At 32.1% G+C, this 19,838-nt stretch overlaps 1 non-coding gene across 1 annotated transcript; it reads right to left on the bottom strand.

Moving 5' to 3' along the window:
• Window positions 1-11,717: 11,717 nt before the first annotated feature.
• Window positions 11,718-11,801, bottom strand: TRNAL-UAA (transfer RNA leucine (anticodon UAA)). Its single transcript has one exon. It is a non-coding gene; the product is annotated as a tRNA-Leu (tRNA).
• Window positions 11,802-19,838: the final 8,037 nt, after the last annotated feature.

Here is a 19,838-nt window from a genome sequence, read left to right as displayed (position 1 = left end):
GCTGAAATTTGATGCGATGACGTAAAGTTTCGTATTGCCAGAATGATAAAATACAAATAATTGATTTTCTTTGGCTTTTTAAACATTGCAATCCAATCAATTGCTCGTCTTTACTTATATTTAACGATTCCCCAATTTTACAGACATTTAAATAGTAATTTACATTAGTGAATCTATCGATAAAATCGGTATGATAATCACTTACGCCAATAAAATAAACGTTTTCATTAATTCCGTTCAACGCTCGAACGAACTCGATAATGTTTGAAACAGGTTCTCTTATATCGTATAAATTATTCGAAAAGTTTTCGTAAAGTGAGAGAATAAGATAAATCTTACAATTTTTCGTTACACTCCAGTCGTTGGAAAACGCATTCGCGTAACTTACCCGATTTTCGTAACAATAACGAATCTGATAAAAATATACATATAATTCTTTGAATTCGTACAACTTCGATAGCCCTTGATATAAAGGAATATCTGTGCATGAGGAAAATATAACCTTTGCATGAGAACAAAATTGTTCCCAGATTTCTTTTCAGTTTGATTTCTTTGTGAGCGCGAAGCATAAATTCGGGCGTGTGCGTATCATTCTCCACAGCTCTCAGCATCGGTTCGGGTAAGAAATCATCCTTATATAATCCGAGTAAAAATAATAATTCCGTGAGATTAACACGATATCCAGTTGAATAACCGATATATACCGACAAAGCTAACAGAAATTCGCCAAATGTGCGATGTACGTAACTGTATGTAATGATATTATCGCATTTAGAAAAGCAATCGAGAGTGAGAATGTCCAGTCCAATGATGAAATTGCGTTCATCTTCATTCGGAAATAAACCCTTTAAATCTTCTGACGTGATAGAAATTGATGATTCGTTTACCAAGGCGAGTAGCAAATTCTCTCCCACGAAATATTTTCCTCTTTTAAACTTGCCTTCCTGATTTGTTTTTCTCACGTAACGTTCAGTTATAAGAATAAATATTTTCGTGTATAAATCGGCCATAGTTTCAAGTTTTACCATTTTTCCATTCTCGTGTAGGCAACACAACATGTGCAGCATCAGAGGACATTCCGATATTTCTCTGTAAAAGTCGTTTTCTGTCAGTGCAGAACAGAGTTCGTTGGCTTTACTTCTGTGTTCTTTAAACATTATTCGAATGTATTTTTTTTGATTTTGAGGAGAAAACCCTTCTATCGAAAACCTCACTTTTACTTCTTCTCTAATTTCTTCCGCTGCTTGAGGTCGACTCGTAACAACAATCGTCATTTGACGAGAAATATCGAAAGATTCTTGTCTTATAAATTTTATAATTTTAGATTTGTCTACAATCTCATCGAAACCATCCAAAATCACCAAAATATTCCGCCGCCTGTCTTGTAGTTTCCAATCTTTATTTGTTGGCGAGTATTCACGCATGTCATCGAGTAATGCATCTTTCACACTTTTATCGCCTAATTCTCGTAGAATTACAATAAAAGTTAGCTGAAAATGTTGTAGATAATCCGTGGATGCCCAATCGTACGCGATTTTCTTGCACAGAGTAGATTTGCCATAACCGGGATCTCCTGTAAATAAAATAGTTTGATGTCCATCCTGTTGTATGGCAAATATATCATTCAGACGTATTCTCTGTCCTCTTTTTTTTCCAAATAAATCTGCCTTCTGTACTGTCAATTCTGCAAAGTAATCTTTTAGTGGATAGTCGTTCCTTTTACCTTCTCATAAGAAAGATCTCATGTAGGAAAAACAAGTCACGTATTTGTCCTTCACCTTCTGGCAGCAAATGTCGAATATTTCTATAAGTAAATAATAATAATAGTAATTAATCGGTGATCATGTTAGTAGGGTTTATTTTATTAGAATAGTAGAAATTACGTAGGAATTTTATCTCTGTTTATATATATATATGTATATAAACAAATACTGAATTATTTGGAATATAAGCCGCAATAGGATTTTAAAATTAAAAAAATTTTCTATGTTCTCTAATTTTCGCTTCGAATTTAAGCCTGGCCTTTATTTTACGTCTAAAAAATTAAAATAAAAACTGCGGCCTTAATTCGAAGTAATAACGTAACGTCACTGAATGAAATAATGTAGTACTTATGCAAGTCAGCTCGCGTAATGTTGAATGTTAAGTGGAAAAATGTGTACGACGTAGTATTATGAGAAATTACCGAACACATTAAACACAGCGTTTGATTTTTTGACGTAATGCGCTTTTAAAGTACATGTGTAAAAAGTAACGATCGCTGAAAGTCGTTTGTCTGTTGGATGTAAATGTACATAAAAGGTAATAATCATTGAAAGAGGAACTGATTCTTTAAAATTATACTATCGTAATGTGCTTTTTATTAGTGAAAGGCAAAAAAATAGGCAAATTAAACGAGCAGCAAAACTCAAGCACTGCGGGATATTATCGAATAGTAAACAGATAAAACATGAAACAAGAAAAGCACTCAAACTAACTTGGCAATTTCTCGAATAAAGAAAAAGTAAATTTTCATTCAACATAAACGATAAACGCAGCAATTTGGGAGCCAGTCCTTCACGCACGGTCGGGAATACTAAAATAAATTCACTGCTAAGAAATAATTCTTTTAACAAAACTATTACTTAAAAATTTTTCTTTCTGGTTTTTAATTGGTTTCCCTGAACTGCGTGCGAAACCGAATCTGACAAAATAAACAGCGAGAGAATCTCATATAATATGCCACTATTTATTTCGAATGAACAGTGGGCTTTAATTAGTATATATTATAATTAGAATATGACATGTTTACTCGAAAATCCAATCACTGCAGTTTGCTCGCGATATTGTTATAATCGTAAATTTATCAGATCTCAATGACTTTATTTTCGAAATTGTGTGAAATGTGGAATAATATTGCTTTCGATAGCATAAGATAGGTGTGTTTACGTAAAACTAGAATACAATAGAAGCTCTACGAAGTCGTTAATATTGTTTGGGGGACGATCAACTAGAATTACTTGTGGTTAGCATTAAAAGAATTTTAAAAGAAAATTGCGCTTTCTTACGCTTTCTTGCATATTAAACACGAAATCACGAACCCGAGTTTTTATTACGTTTTTAATTTTCTCGTCTTATATCACGTAAAATGGCAAAGTTTTTATCAAAGTCCATCGAAGTCTATATCCTATTTATCCGTACCCACAAGTGGCGGTGGGCTTTGTACATATATTTTGTATTCCTGTTACCACTATGTACTGTATCTTCTGTTACATTTTGTTGGTTTTGTAAATATAACGATACAGACGCCCACGAGCCTTCGTCCTTCATCCCCTTTCCTATTTTTCTTCATACTTCACCTTTGCCTCTTCTCTAAACATTACTTTTCTCTTTATTTCACACCCGGGCAATACCTCTCAATAGTGCTGGGTCTTCATCCCCTATATGCTGGAGGTATAAAAGAAGTATAGAGATCCTACCACGCTAGTCCATTGTGTTTATACATACAAGGGTGTTTTAAGTTCAGCAACACGATTTTATGTTTTCTGATCAGATTGCGTATGGATTCTAGTTCATTAACAAAAGTTCGTTGTATAATAGAACATACGTGATATGTGTACAGACTGATCCTCGGAGTCCGCCAGGTCGACTGGAAAGTGAATTTTCTTATAGTACTTTCTCACAGAAGTGTTTGTGTAATGATATACGTATTTATAATATGCCATGATTTACATTTTTCAATAGTCGTTTTGAATCAACGTCTCACTTAGGCTATCAGCGACTATCTTGCCGTATATCCTATAACTCGAAGAGCTTATAAAATACTGCTTATAAAATAATACTACCTTACTAGCTATCCTGCATGTAGAACAACTAGCAGTTTAGCCTCTTGTGTATTGTATTATTAAAATTCTGTACGTATATATGAACCAATATAGAACTAATACGTACGTATAGGAAACTAGTTTGTGTAGGAACTGATATAGGAATGAAACTGAGTTCTGTAATTATAAATTAATTTAAAAAGAGTTAAACTTTGCGATGAAACTTATCACAAATACTTTATCAAGCTAAAATCTTTACTGGTTTCTATTATTTTAGTTTAAAAATATTCTACGCTACTTTTAAATACAAAACACCGGTATTTTATAGAAACTGAACAACAAAAATTATAATTGTTTTATTTAAGCTTATATCCTTTATTAAGCTGGGATATCCAATTCGAGGTTCACTTAATGATTTTATGCGGTCCACTGCACCCTAAATTTTTAAGGAACAGTACATTTTCATTCGTTTTTGGTATGTCGTACAAATTATTCTCGTTTCGCTGGATAGACTTTGATGTCGTAACGACGTATTTGGTGCTAGAAAATTGTTTTATCTAGAAAACTGTTATGCATTTGGGGTAGTAAATACTGTTGTGAACAATTCTTTACGTGCATGAAAAACAAAAAACTGCTGAAAAAATAGGTTGAGTGATTCTCATTTAACTAACATTCTTAGAAATAGAGTAGTACTATAAAAGCAGATATCGGCAATATTAGGAAAGGAAAGCGATGTCAAAAATCGCATTGCATTTATTTTTATTTTATGTGAATATAATTATTTTTACTGTCAATAAAACGGTATTTTTTGTAGTTATATATGTTTGTTATTAATATTTAATGTTTACATTTTGAAGTTTTTAAATACATAAATTTATATAAGATACCTTTGTCGCTTGCTGAATATACGCATATTTCTAATTTTCCTTATAAGGTCAACCTCGGAATTATTTACACAATAAACACTACATAAGTACACTATATGTACTTAAGTAGTGTTTATTGTGATAAATAAATTACAAGTATTCAATCTTCTCATGAAGAATATTAAATTTATAATTGTAATAATGTTTCTTTCGTACGTTTACTGCACTTACCATCTTTTTCTTCGTCTTCTTCCTTTAAAGATCTTGCTTTCGATTCTTCAAAATGATTTTCTATTTTTGGTCCAATGTGAGGATCTTTACACTTGTACAGCACTATTGGACACTGAAAACAATTCTCCACTGAAATTAACAGGAAATTCAATATTACTTTTTACCGAATTATAATTGTACACAGTAATTCAATAACAGTTTCTAATAATGATAAAAATTATCTGTGTAAATTTATTTAATTTTAATTATTTCCAGGCTAAAGTAAATCTGCATATACGCCCTTGGTTATCTTTTTGAAAAAGACAATAATTTAATGACAGAAAATTACTAGCGAGGTTGAGGCCGAAGTTTTAAACGCGAAAACGTGTACGTCGGACGTTCAGCGCCGCTTTCCTGTAAGCTTAGAAGTTTGACAATGGCGTTTGGAATGTCTGACGTACACGTTTTCGCGTTTAAAACCTCGGCCTCAACCTCGCTACTGTGTTTTAATATTTAACGCGTTTTTCTGAATTTTCCTATTTTTCATATTTCATTCATGCCCTCACAAACTGACAATAGTAATTTTTTCTCCTAGTTCTTTGTATAAAACTAAAATAATAAATTCTTCATACGCTGAAAAATTTAAGTATTAAATATATATACAGTGGAGTCAACATAAATCGACATATTTTTTCTGTCCCACACTCGTTTAAACGTCCGATAAGACGGCTCCCCTCTCGAAAAAATGAGTTTACACCGTATAGTGCGGTGTGAATTCATTTTTTCGGGAAGTGAGTCGACTTATTTATTAATATACATATTAATAAAAATGCTTTAATGTTTTATATGAAACAGGAACTGATAAACAAAAAGAAAATGTACAATCTATGTCAACGTCACAGCAAAATCCGACTTCGCATTTTCTCACGTCAAGCGTTATCTGCAGCATGTGTTTAACATTTCTGTTAGAAATGAGTGTCCGAAAGCTAACAAAGCTTTCGCTGAAAGAAAAATACAAACTTGTTTCTTAATTTCTATGTAAGAAAATTTCGCAAACCGAATTTGCAAAACAAAGAAATAAACCTTTTAAAAACAACATTGGTGGGAATCCTAAAGAAAAAAAAATTAAGTAATTACGTCTTGTATTTTCGTCTCGAAAACACCGGAGAAAGTCGCCGTACAAAGATGTCGAAGATGCTCTGGTACGTTGGTTAAGCAAATTCGTTCATCGAATCTTCCTGTTTCGGGACCGATACTGAAACAAATACCCCAGCAAGTGATGGATGGTCAGAGAGGTACTGTACATTACACTACTGTATTTTCCTAATTGTAGTTTTGTGGTTTCTTTTCAACTTCGCATTAGTCGTCGCATCGGATAACTCGACACATTTTCACTTCCTCTTGGGGTTGCTGACTTATGCGGACTCGACTGTATAGGGCGAATATATGGGTAACCGTATACCGTATAACATATATATACATACTAACAGATGATAGGGCGTATATATAATCGAGATGGGTTGATAACAATAATAATAATAATTATTATTATTATTATTATAAGCGCACAGCCCAAACGGTTAGGAGTGGAAAGTTCAAATTTCTTAAACAGTTAGGGTAGGTCATAACAATGAACACCAGAAAGGAATTTTTGGAAATTGTCCTCTGCGGGAGATTGGGAGAAGGTTAAGGATTACCCTGAAATCTACTGTACTTTTCTAACTGCTGTTTCTCGCGTTTTTCGGGAAGTCGAACAGTATTTTAAGACCCATCTAAAAGTTCTCTAATTAGTCTCGGAATAAAGAAAACCTAATTATTGCACCCGGTTAAAACAGATAAGATTGGCTACGATCTAATAATATTAATCTTTGCTATCGTTACTTTTTGTCCGAGAACGCCAGACTCATCTGTTAGTATATATATATATATATGTTCTATAGAAAATATAAGTGGCGGATTTTCATGTCGTCGTATGAAATTCACGAAAAAAAAGGTAATCAAAAAATAAATAAATTTTTGAGAATAGCTTCTGTTACATGATATATACGGTTACATTTACGGAATAAGACATATAAAAACATTTACCGTTCAGAAGTTCCTCAAACATATTTTCATTTTGCCTCACTCCATAAGTTGCCTGTAATTAAATAGTATATTAATTACACCTATTAAACTAGTCTAAAGTACAGTTTATACAAGTAAAATTAACAATATAAAGTCTATGAAATATTAAAGCACCACCATAACGTTATGAGGGCACTTAAATTAAGTGAGATCGACTGAAACTCTTCCTCATCATTTTGCTGTTTATTTCTAGTGGCTGTCCATCTATTCGTACATTGCGAACAAAACCTCAGTATAATTATTGTTATTTTTTCTTTTCTTATTGTAAAGTTAAATAAAAATAAAATATTTTAGATAATTTCCAGTTTTATATTTAAAATCTTATTTAAAAATCTAATTAATTGCATCAATTGTAAATGCTGTTGCGGTAATGTAATATATTATGATCATTTAATAATGGATGACACGTAAATTTTTACTTAAGTTTCAGTTAAGAATTTACTTGAGTAACCTCTTTGGCGAGCGTAACAGCGTATCGGTTACTGTTTGAAATTACAGCAATTATTTTTTCAAATAAATAATTTTAAAATTAGGTATATGACAACTCTAACCTTAGTTTATGTTCTTAATACGCAGCACTTTAAAATTTTCCGGTTGCGAAATTACGTGTTTCAGTCTTTTATACAAGATTAAATAAAACCTTCAAGTAATTCGAAAACAATAGTTATGTCACGAAACAATAATTGATTATTTAGATTAAAATAAAATTCATTTTGCCGACTTACTTCACCGACTGCTGTGTAATTAAGTGGAGAAACGACGACACTCTTCTCCTCACTCGAAGCTTCTGCTTCTGCCTTTCTTTCATTCAAATTTAATAATTCACACATAACATCAATTCTGCAGATTTCTTCGTATTTCTTGAATTTTATTAAAAATACGTTATTAAAGTAAACATATAAACTATTTACCTTATATATAACACGTGAATGAAACGCTATTCCTTCTGTTTTTCAGGTACAAGATATTTTAGTAGCTAAATTCTTCTTTATCCATAAACATAAATTAATTTTGAATACCATATTATTATTGTGGTTTGTATGTATTATGTAGATATAAAACTTACGAAACTTACGAAATATTTCGTGTGTCATTCGATAGAAACTGTTTTCAGCTCAGCTTCAGCTGGATCCATCTCATCTCCATCTTTTTCTGGCTGCTGTTGTCTGTCTTTTCTTGATTTCTATTATATCTTCCGTTCTAAATGTGGAATAATTGTTTAATATACCTTTTACAGCACCCAATTTATGTTTAATTGACTAGAGACAATCGTTTCAGGTAGCAATCATTTCCGAAAGTGTTATTTTCACAATGGAGATTAAAAACTGCTTTAATATCTATAAAATAATTTTCTTTGTATTCTCAACAGAAGACGCAATACAAATATATTTTGTTAGGTTTTCTTGTAAATTTCGTACGTTGATTGTGACATATGTTTAAATTACATATGTTTAAATTACAAAATACAGCAATAAGCCAAGACTAAATTATATAAATTGAATAGTATATAATATATCAAGTAAAACAGCAAAAAGTATTATATAAACTTATTATTTTTGTATATTAAAGTGCTGGTTTCAATTAACAATTATACGCAAACAAAACCAGAATTTCTGATAAAAATTAAATAACTTTACAGACGTATTTTTCAAACATTCCACTACGAAATATCCATTATGTCTGTAAAGCATTTCATTGTAAATTAAAAATATACAAGTTATCGTTACTTTAATATGTTCTTAAAAATGAAAAAAAAAAACCTTTTTTTGTGATACTTTTGGAAATTGGGAGTGGAGATGACTACATACATCATTACACTGCATTTACCAGCACCAAGTTATTAAATTTCACACTTGGTTATATTTACCGAGTTCCGGGATGAAAAATACGTTAGGATAAAGTTAGCTCTCTAATTATTATTACTAAAATTTATTGTCATCGAACTTACGTATGTTTTTGCATTTTCATTTTTCTGCTTTAATTACAAGTAAATGAAATTTAAGTTGTAAAATATGAGGAAAATACTTAAGTTAGTCGAGTGTAGAAATATCTTTTTGCCGTGTTATCATATTTTATTTTGTATTGATTTTCATATTCGTGTACAGCAGTTAAGTTTCACATCAATACTTATAGAAGAACAGAATGCATGTATATAAACATGCAGCATATAACAATGACGGTACTACACTAAAACAAAGTAGCCTTTTATTCTCGAATATATCAGAATAACTTTTGATATATCGTTCCACAGGATACATATCGACGTCACAGCAGATTTCCAGATACAGTGGTACATCGTATAACGTACGCCTGGAACGGATTAAGTACGTTATACGAGCTACCACTGTAATTTGATTTCTATAAGTTATATAGGAATATGTTCATTTCGAAAGATTCGTAATAAATCTGGATATATCATAGACATATACCAAACTTTATCACGTAACTTTAGGAATGAACATAATCCTATATAACTTGTGAAGGATATTCGTATATAGAATATGATATGTTATTTGCAGTTTAGTGCATCTAAGAATAATGCTAAAATTGCGTATTAATATATATTATGAAAATATTTATTGTCATTTCAGGTTACATAAAGTTCATAGAATGCAGTGTTTCTTAATTAAACAGCGTTTTCAGTAATTTACACCGCCTCGAATTTCAAAACAAGGTCTCGTAAAGCTTCATACAGGGGATCCCACACCCCACACACACAAACAATAACATCTATACATACAGAAAACCACCGATGTTTTTTCTCCCACCTTCCTAGTCACGCTTTTCTGCTTATTCTATAATTAGGTGATATATACATAAAGACATACCTGTATTTTATGCCTTTTCGGTAAGTACAGTACTGTATATTTTTACTGGCAACTTTACGCCTTACAATATGAGAAACAGCAATTTTAAATAATCACACACAGTAGGAAGATTTTTCATTGTATCATTACACAAGTATACGATATTTCATATCAATACGCAATAAATTCTTTATCTGCGAAAAATTTAACTGATAAGCTCATTACTCATTTATCCCCGAATATATTAGATATAATATGAATATTATTATAAAAATAATACGCAAAATAATAGATTCACTATAACTGTACAGTTATATATAGCTAATAAATAATTTACTAATTATTAAATATTTATGCATCGTAAGTTAATTTCAAAAATGTTGTAATTTAATGAATTCATTTTAATTTTAAAGAATACAAAAAAATATCTTACTTTTTCGAAGTGAAGATACGTGCTAGGTCCGAATTTTATATTAACATTTCGTACAATTCGCCATTATGGCGTATTAGAAGGTATCTCAATTAGCGCGAAACTGCATATACTTTATCAATAAATTCAGTGATAACCGTTTATGATATTGAAAGTACCTTGGACAAGAGAATGAATAATAGCAGTTACTCGATAACCGGTATCATCTGTCAGGTATACCTGTATTAAACACCGTCTTTCTGTCAAACTATCAGTTGGACATCTCGTCCTAACAGTAGTAAGAGCAGGCAAACACTACAACCAGACATTAAAAGGGGTAATTTTATGCAATTCTTAAACGCATCTAAATTTTATCCTTGAAATGTTTCACTCTTAATTGCTGTTATCTCTTTTCAAAGTTCTCTAAGAATATAATCTGATAATAGTGAATAAGCTTATAATAGCAAAGTAAAAATAATAGAAAAGCTTATTTAAATTCTAAACACATAGACTGACGTATTGAAAAGTTTTTCTGTTGTTCTGTTCAATATGCTTAGTGTTACTTTTTCCGAAATTAAATTTGTTTCAGTTAGAAGACAGGTTTACGACAAAGTTTAAGTGGATGCTTCGTTAAATGTCTTTATAGTTATTTTCCACGTCCATCCATTGCGGCTGGATTTATATGAATAAAACGTATTACACGATTTACGATCCAAATTATCGGTAGAATGAACGCAGTATTTAACAAACATTTTCTTGTCAGTAGAACATGTTACTCATTAGGCAATTCCAGACTTGAAATTCACGGCATTGCCAATATAATTCTCTTTTAATCCACTGAAAGTATTAGTTCATTATACTCGCGGGAATTTCGGTGTCTTTGCAGATGTTTTTAATATCGAAGTTTGTCGAGATAATAAGCATCATCAAATTGCCATCGAGTTTAAATATTCGTTTATTCGCTTCGACTCTATGCTCAATTACTGGTCACCTACCTAGCATTAATCTGCAGATGTAATCTAAAATGAAAAGATGTCCGAATATGAGTTGTCTATATACAATTGTCTTATGGTAGCCAAAGGAGAAGGTATCCTCATTTTAGATATCATATAGGGGACTACGATAATTAAGTTTTCTATGTAAAGTAAATTATAATTAAAGAAATCATTATAATTTTGTTTTCACGTTAATTCAAAACATTAAAAAGTTTTTAATGTAAACATATGTTCTTAGGTTTTAGAACACCACCGAACAATGGTAGTTGAAATGGTGATATCCTGAATTATCCTATTAGAAACAAAAGCATTTTTTCTTTTGTGCTTTGTATGCATGGCAAAGATCATGCATACAAAGCAGAAAACAAAAAGTTTTGTGCCAGACACAACAAACTTTGACATTAAAAACATCTGTAATAACATAAGGACACCGAAATAACACGTTTCTGATGTAAAACGAGAAAGCTTAATCATCGAGATGTGTTCACTCGAGCAAAATAACCTGTCAGAAGTGGGGTTCGAACCCACGCCCTCACACGAGGACCAGAGCTTAAATCTGGCGCCTTAGACCACTCGGCCATTCTGACTTTGGAAACGCTTCTTTATAAAGTGGAAAAGCAATTGTTATCGATCCCGTCATTCTCCTTTCGATCGAATTATTTTAAAACCCTTCAGAAATGCGATATCGTTAGAGTAGGGGAACAACACCTAGCGAGCCAGCGAGCACGCGTGATAAGTGTTAAGCAACCTGGAGTGTGTTTGTACGTGCAATCTCACGACGTCACCAGTATGATCTTGTCATAAATACTGCCACGTGTAATTTTGTATCGGTAAAAGAAATTAGAAGTTTCTTCGTATATATTCATTCATGTAGAAATAGTACACGGGGTGTAAAACTAACTTGAACGAGTGAGAAATGCGAAGGGCCAAAATTTCTGATATATTCGATCGCTTTATCACATCTCCTGCGCATCCAATTTTTACAAGATTGATATAAATGATGTCTCAAAGATTAAGAAAGGCATTTATGCAGTTGCTTAAGCTAATGATACGTGTGAGCTGTTACAGAGAGCATAATGATATCACATTCTCGTGCAAGTCTAAATGCGTCTATGTTTTTGACGGGCGTGGTAAGGTCTTCTAAGATAAGAAGCACTTACTTTTACTCGCATTTTTCCAGTCTATTGCATTTTATAAAATGTTCTAACTATTACACGAACAGTATGGCCACTGTCGTAAACTACTACTAATTAGTTTTATTGTACATTTAAAACGCGGTACAAAGTCCTGCCCCGCAGCGAGCATTACAACAGCATATGCGTTACATAGTTCCACCGAGTCACAGTACGCACTAATGAACAAAGCAAAGGGAAAAGAGAAAAAAAAATTTAAAATAAAAATTTTAAAAAGTAATTAATAAATAAAATAAAATAAAACACAATGACAATAAAAGAACCGAACAAAATGTGTAGCAGCATGCTGCAGCATATAACAGATACTTATCAGTAGAAATATTTTCGCAAAAGAAGGTCATAGTAAATACAATAAATACAATAATATACAATAAGTAAATACAATAATTCCGACAATAAGTGTTTAACAGCATTTATCCCGTGCAGAAAATTTGTAAGACAAAGATTTGAGAATCCCGTGAGTCCATATATAATATGCGTACAAGTCAAAAACAAAGTCCACACAGCTAGTAATTATAAGTATCAATTCCAACACTTTAAACCCAAAAGCAGAGGACGATGATGAAGCTTGCACATTTCTTACAGTCAGCAAACACAAATGTATATAGAGAAGCGATTATCTGCTTGTATCAGTTGGTGTGTTAAGAAGCAAGGTAGCATTATGAATTAAACAATTTGTGCTCTGTAAAGGATTCCATAAGACATTAAGGTAAATAATCAGTTGTCTTAATATATAAGGCTTTTGCTTTAATGTAGAGTGGACACTCCTTATCCAGTGTGTGTGTTATGTTCATGTTTATCTAGGCCGCTCCTCGAACAATTCGCACTTTTAGGCTTTTCAGTTTTTTTTTGTACATGTCTTAAACAAATGATCATCACCACAATTGCTACAAACTTTATTTGGTGATGGGCAACTTGCCGCCAAGTGTCCGAAAGCAAGACATTTGTAGCACTCTCGTACAGAGAAAAAATCATAAACATTGCACGTTTTCCACTGAACATAAAGATATCCTTGTTTTTTAATCATTGCCCTAACTTTCGGTGAAATCTCTAACACCCATGATAAAAACTCGTCATTTCTCTGTTTGACTGAAAATCGAATGTTTAAAACCTTTTTAAAGTCCTCCATCGTGTACTTTAGTGAAAAATTGTTCTGTTCAAACAAGTGTTTTAATGGGTCCTCTTTGGTGATTGAGTTGGGGACTGAAGTCACTTTCATAAGAGGAAGACGCCGTCTTGTGTTTTGTGCCTTTAATCCCTCTATTTTGTGTAATTGTTCCTGAATATATTCAGCCTCCTCTCTGATAGGAAAATCAATAGCAATTCCACCCTTGTTAATATTACGAATACGCTTTATAGGCACCTTATGCAATCTTTGATCAAAAGAATTAGTAAGCAGTGTCTTAGTCTCTTCCGATGTGCTCTCTTTATTATCATTGTAAACTAGAACAGTATACGTAGGTAACGATGACTCCTTTTCAGACTGTGTATTCTTGAAAGAATTAAGATCGCGTTGTAAAATATCTCTGTCGTATATTGTCGGGAACCGGTATATTTAGTGTTAGGTGGACCTCCTCTTTTGAGATCATCTGTCGTATTTTTCTTTTGAAAATGAACATATGCGATATGAATTCTCCCGCAGCATTCATACAACAAATACAAGTTGTATTTGTACCGCGCTATCCACTTGTTACAGCGCCATCTTCGTGTTTACCTTTTCGTGCTAACACTTTAGACGGCTTATGGATTGTACTAAGGGATGTCTCGTCTACGTTGTATATTTGACTTGCTGTGAATTCGTCTTCGTTGAATATATGTCGTTGACAAAGGAATCCATAATAATTTTTTCTTCATTAAATCCTGTACGTGCCATAGATGTAGACTCGCGAGCTTTTAACGAAATCTCTGGATAATTTTTTTATAAATTTGTAGTACCATTTCCATCCAGCTCGCTGTTTTTCTTTATTGAAACGGTGTGAAAAGCAAAATCTTTCAGCTAACTGAACCGCAAGATGACGTAAATTTATGGTTGCCTAACAAGAAAAGGAAGCCTCTAATTCCAGAACATATCGAAATGATTCCGCTTCCATCTCCAAACTTAGATTTTTAGGTCTTCCTATTATTTGGTGTTTATTTAAATCTTCTATATTACTTTGTGGCCGCCAGCGCCAGAGATTCCGCACACTGTCTGGCAACACTTGCCAAGGAGAGTTGGCTGGCAACGTGGAGAAAAAGAAAAGGTGAAAAAGTTCGTTGGATTTGTCCGGGTGTTACCCGAAAATGTCGGTGACAGCTCTGATCTTTTTAATAAAGTTTTTTGTAACTGTTCGTGTTTGACTGCTTAGTGTTAGTTCTAAAACTTAATAAAGTAGTTTATGCTATTTGATAAGATTCAAAGGTTTCCATCCTTATATCTTTTGAAGCCGTTACCGTGTCCTTTATGGACCAAGCGTTATACAGTCGTTTCACCATTTCGATCTAACATCAGAGAAAATCAAGTAAACACGCTCCTATTCTTAATTTGGTCTGCTACGATTAAATTCTAGCGATGTGGTACGAGTTGGGTGCGTATATACATTAAAATTCAAATTTACCGCGTTACAATATCATATACTTACAGACATGGTAATAGTACAATAATAATTATAATAAAAAATATTAACAAATAAAGATAGTTTTAATAAAAATTACGTTTCGCCTTCACATGTAAACAGTAATCACACAAAACTCTTATGAAACAAGTAAAAATTTTATAAAAATGTGAATGAAAAACAACTTACTTTCTAAATAATTTCTGAAAAAGTTATCTCACGGCGCCAATTTCGCTTTCAAACAGTATGGATGAGTATTGTTTATGCTGTTTGTTTTAGGAACGTCTCTAAGTACCGTATATTTTGAGAAACAGCAATGGTGAGATTTAAGCGCAGATACTAAGCGAGTTTACCTTTCGTTTTTAGCGTGCAAAAGAGGAATCGCAAGCTTTTCGGGGTAGCTGTTTCTTCCAGTTTTTGAGTTTTGTTAACTTCAAAATTATTTGTGAAAACAATTTTATTGTCTTATTTCTATTTAATCTACGGTTTTATTTTTTTACGCATTATAGTTTATTAGAAAACTCTACCCGTGGCAGCCTAAAGTGCCCCGCTTATTTGTTTCCAATGTATACTATTCATAACAAACAATTCGTGACGATTTAACCTTTTGAGCGAATCCGCACCAAAACTCATTCCCTTCGCTCACTTCTTCAAGTCAGTTTGAAACCCTGTATACAACTCTTGTATAAAGATATATAAATTAAGAAACTTCTAATTTCTTGTATCGATCCAAAATTGCTGGTGGTAGTATCTATGTTTGCAGTATAATAAGATCGTCGTGTGATTGCACGTACAAACACACTCCAGGTTGCTTAACACTGATCACGCGTGCTAGTTGGCTCGCTAGGCGTTGTTCCTCTACTCTAACGACGTCGCAACTCTGCAGGAGTTTAAAATAATTCGATCGAAAAGGAGAATGACGAAACCGTAACGATTACTTTTCTACTTGATAAAGACACGTTTCAAAAGTTGTTTTGCCGTCTCAGAATGGCCGAGTAATCTAAGGCGCCAGACTTAAACTCTGGTTTTCGTGTGAAAGCGTGGGTTCTAACCCCACTTCTGACAGGTTATTTTGCTCGGGTGAACACATTTCGGGTTTCAAGCTTGTTCGTTTTGCTTGATACGTACAGTACGTGTTATACGCCGACCGCCTTTATGAAATCGTAGAAAATGTTATATAAATTAGAAAACTCCACATGTTTTAATCAGAATTCAGTTATTTTAATCACTATCTTCCCATAGATATGCTTTTTATACGCACTGTTTTCTCGCTAACAGCATTCATATTTATATATTTCAAAAATATTTTAAATTAAAATACAGAGGTTTTTCACCATAAGAGGGCGCTGTCTGATGTTTACATTTTTAAATTTGAAAATAACGCATACTGGAAAATTAGGTTGGTAGTTTGTTTACTTTATTATAGCAATTACGATATTTAATTATTATATTATAAAATTATACACAAAAGCGAATTCTAATTCATTTATATTAACTAATCAGAATTCTTATGGTAATAATTCTTGTTATTCAACTTCGTTTTCATTTTTTGTCGTTAAGTATTTCTACCATCTTTTCGACGCCATGTTGCAAACAGAAACATCACTATTTATTATGTGGCCCGATGCAAACATTTCTAATTAATCTACGTTAAGAGAGTGTACATTATGTTTAAAATAGTCGTTAAAAATCGACGTAAAAAAATTGAAATTTAGTATCAGCTAGGACACGCTGCATGCTTTTCTCATTTCTATTTAAACATGGCGTCGAAATGACAGTAGAGTGTACTGAAAATACGTGGTTTTTATTAACTTACAAAAAAATATAATTTTTGAGGTATTTAATAAAAACTTGTTTTATTTACATAGGCAAAAATTATGACTCCAACGTCTAATGTCGAAAATAAATGCACGAGAGGTGAAGACTTCCGAAATGACTACATTTCTCTGTGTTTCTACTATAAATTGTGTCCTTCTAGATGCATGAAGAAAATACAACTTGATAAGGGAAGATTGCATTGCACTCTTGACGTTTTAGATTCGTCGGTGTTGACTCCTTTACTCGAAGCCATTGAAATGAATGAAAGTTTAGAAGGGATTGTTCTGCACAGTGAATATTTAAAAAAAATGTCAGGAAATATTAGTGGTAAGTTACTTAAATATGATAAAAGATTGAAAATTTAGTGATTAAGCTGTAAAATATTCGGTTTATTTTTGTTTTATACAATTTTCTGTGTTAATACTGTTTTCAGATTGCAATATTTACAGATTCTTCTTAGAAAAATATAATGTGTTAAAAGGACTTCCAATAATTCTTACACCAGAATTATCAACTAAGTTGATTAAATCTTTATCAGCTTGTATCTACAAGAATAAAAATTTGAAATATTTGGAAATAACTGGATTACCTCTTTCTTTGAATCACATGGAATGTTTGTCAGAGGTAATATATTTTTAAATTAATTTCTTAAAATAGCAGTGATTAGATTTGTGTGTGTTGATAGGCACATTGCCTGGTAAATTGGCTTAAATACAGCTGGATGAGAAGTGAATGACAAAGCAGGTTTCAAATGAAACAAGCTATGTCGTTCGTTTACTCATCCAGCCATATTAAACCTACTTTCCCAGGCAATATGCCCAATACTAGAGCAGCATTATTTAACTATTATATAATTAATTAACAAATTTATACATTTATATAAAATATAGAGAGCCAGGTTTGTGTCCAGGTGACTCTTCAGAAATTTTTATAGCTGATTTGATTCGGTAGTATCTGGCAGTGACATAGCTAGGGTTCTCCGGGCCCGGTGCGGAACCAGATTTGTGGGCCCCGAAAAAATTTTTCGGGTCTTTTTTCCTGATTCTGGGGCTCCTATAAGCCTGTCACTTTCCGGGGGTCTGGTGCGGATTGCACCTGCCGCACCCCCTAGCTATGCCACTGGTATCTGGTACTGGAACTTATAACTCAACCACTTTATGAAGCTGGAAAACTCGCAATAGGCATAACAGGAGCTTTCTTAATATATGCAAAATGATCATTAATACTACAGTTCTACTTTCTTATTTTTTTTAATACATATATCATATTTTATGTTAAAATTATATGTATAATAGGTCAGGATAGATAATAACAGAATTATAATTTTTTCATTGGATTTTAGCAAATTTATCCAGCAGATTACTGTTAATATATTTACTTAATCTAAAACAACTGTAAATATTAAATGTTTTTAAATATCTTCTTGATGATAATTTATATTTTTCAATGAAGGCAATCATGAAAAATTTAAATCTTTTTTTTATACTTTACTTATAATAAATCACACAAAATTTTTAAAAATTTCAGAATAATATAACCTTACATGGTTAGATAATTTGAATTAAATAAATATTTACTTAATAGATTGCTGATATACAGGAAATACTTATTTCATTTATCTCTTTTAGCATCAATGCACATAGGCCAAGTGTCTCCAAAGATTTTTTGACTGTTGTCTTCCTACTAGGATTTCTCTACTTGTTATCAACCTGTTATTTTTTCTAATATATGTTAATAATAATAATGAATAAATCTGGTGAGCTGTTATTAATCTTTCATTATTTTCATAGGAAAGATCTATTTACAGTATGCAAATTTACATCTTGAATTGTCATACACTTAACTTGGACTAATAATTTTTAACGAACTGTTTTCAATCAACCCCTAGTAATTTTCTATCTGCAATAGCATCATCAACCCCCAGGAGTTGATATTGACTGCTTTGAGGACCTCCCAATATAGGTTATGTATGACTTTGATTTTGTTTCTTATGAAGCAGTTTGATTTAGTGCTTCGATCCGTGATAAATTTTGAAATGTCACGTTAGATTTGAACTCGGATCCTTGAAGTTAATAAGTTAATGTTTTACTAAGTGGCCATATTATTGATGAGAGATTACTAAGAAAGCAAGTGTTATTTGGAGGAAGATTTATCCTAAAGAATATTGGTGATATTCTTTGAGTAAGTTTAATCAGTAAATTTTGACATCAAAAATAACGGTTGATGCTTAATGTTGATTTTTTGCATTTATGTTAGTGTTTGTTATAATATAGAAAGATATTGTTGAATTTGTTTGATTCTGAAATGTTCAAGTTTACTTTCTTTGTCATACTTTATGGTTGTATACTTTTTCAAAGTTTGCCCTGCAGACATTAAAAGTTTTTTCTTGATGCTTATCGTGGGTTTGGAAGTTTCCAGGTGGAAAAGGATGCGGATCTGATAAATCTGGGCCGATGTCCAGAAAATGTTCTGAGGATTCAACTTTGACTGAAATTCAAATCTTTCAGACTAGTGTATATTTTAACTGATTGAGCTGTCTCATTATTCTCATATAAATTATCTAGTCTTTATTTAATATACACTATATTTTCTCAATTCATGTCATCAATTCTAAGATGCACTATAAGTTTTAAATTGAATTTTAAGGAATTATTTTGTGAATGGAAAATTTTAAAGTATACGGGCAATTCTAAGTCATACCTCTACCTTGAGCAAGTAAAAATGGGTAAAACTTGTTTGGGTAATACAGGAAAAGTGCATATATGTATAAATATATATACCAAAAAATATGATATATATTTACACATATATACACTTTTCCTAATTATTCCATGCTGAAATCAGGAATCACTTTATAAACCATATTTTGTGGTATATAAGGTGCATCCTAATTTTAGTTTGGAAATATTTAATGCATTTAATTCATCTTGTGCCTATTGCAGTCACTCCTGAAATGTTTTTTAAACTGTATTCTGATTAAGAACAATGTAATAATAAATATGTTTAATTAATAATATTTCCA

This window comes from Centruroides vittatus, unplaced genomic scaffold (genome assembly GCF_030686945.1).
Source record: "Centruroides vittatus isolate TY-2023 unplaced genomic scaffold, ASM3068694v2 contig_3367, whole genome shotgun sequence".
NCBI classification, from domain to species: Eukaryota; Metazoa; Arthropoda; class Arachnida; order Scorpiones; family Buthidae; genus Centruroides; species Centruroides vittatus.
This window is presented reverse-complemented; position numbering and strand designations above follow the sequence as displayed.